Source organism: Lucilia cuprina, chromosome 2 (genome assembly GCF_022045245.1).
Source record: "Lucilia cuprina isolate Lc7/37 chromosome 2, ASM2204524v1, whole genome shotgun sequence".
NCBI lineage: Eukaryota > Metazoa > Arthropoda > Insecta > Diptera > Calliphoridae > Lucilia > Lucilia cuprina.
Window position 1 is genome coordinate 55,047,513 of NC_060950.1, and position 1,040 is coordinate 55,048,552.

General features: G+C 26.0%; 1 protein-coding gene across 1 annotated transcript in view; it reads right to left on the reverse strand.

The window, feature by feature from the left end:
• LOC111691064 (protein rolling stone) overlaps positions 1-1,040 on the reverse strand; it is a 17,458-nt gene that overhangs the window by 6,195 nt on the left and 10,223 nt on the right. The window lies entirely within an intron of this gene.

The following is a 1,040-nucleotide window of genomic DNA, read 5'->3' on the forward strand; positions in this document are numbered from 1 at the left end:
ATAGATAGATATATAGATAGATAGATAGATAGTTAGATAGATAGATATATAGATAGATAGGTAGGTAGGTAGGTATATAGGTATATAGGTAGATCGATAGATAGTTAGTTAGTTTTGTTAGTTAGTTACTTAGTTAGTTAGTTAGCTACTTAGTTAGTTAGTTAGTGTTCTTCATCGACAAAGTAAAATTTTTTCAAAAACTAATCTTAACCCACAGAAAGCTAACACACATAGATCTAAATGTTTAATGTGTTAGTGGAGCGACGTAACAAATTTTAAATTTGTCTAACTCATTAATAGTGAAATTATTAAACAAACAACAATATCTATCACTCTAAGAAGAAATTGCCATAGACCAACAAAAATTAATTAAAATTTCTTTTACCAGAAACATCTCTCATATTAACACTACTACAGCATACTGCTATTATATAATCGATTTGTTTTCGAAAAAATTTAAATAATGACTAAATATTTAAAATATGTATTTATGAATGAATTAAATTATTAACATTTTTCTTATTATATTTGTATACGTTTTTTTACGATTTACCTTTGTAGTTTCTTATCTTCATAATAAAATTTCTAACAAAAAACTTTTTTCACTTTCATTTGAAATTTCTTTATTATCAAATGATAATTAGTTGTGGTATAAAAGTGTGGGATTGTTTATTTATAACTTAGACCAGCTGTCAGACAGCGTTACAGATGTTGCAATAACTAGGTGAAATAAAACCGGATTCTTAAAATTGTTATAAAATTAAACATAGAAGAGTTTATTGCTTTGCACTATCTTAATATTGGGTAAATTTGAGAGCAATACTAATGAAATTTAGGCTTTTAAAAATCAAGTCTTTAAAGTTTAAGCCATATTTGTATGTATGTCAAATTCAGAAAATAAAGTCGATTTAAACCGATCATCATAAACTTATCTAGACTATAGACTAGACTATAGACTAGACTATAGACTAGACTTTAGACTAGACTATAGACTAGACTATAGACTAGACTTTAGACTAGACTATAGACTAGACTATAGA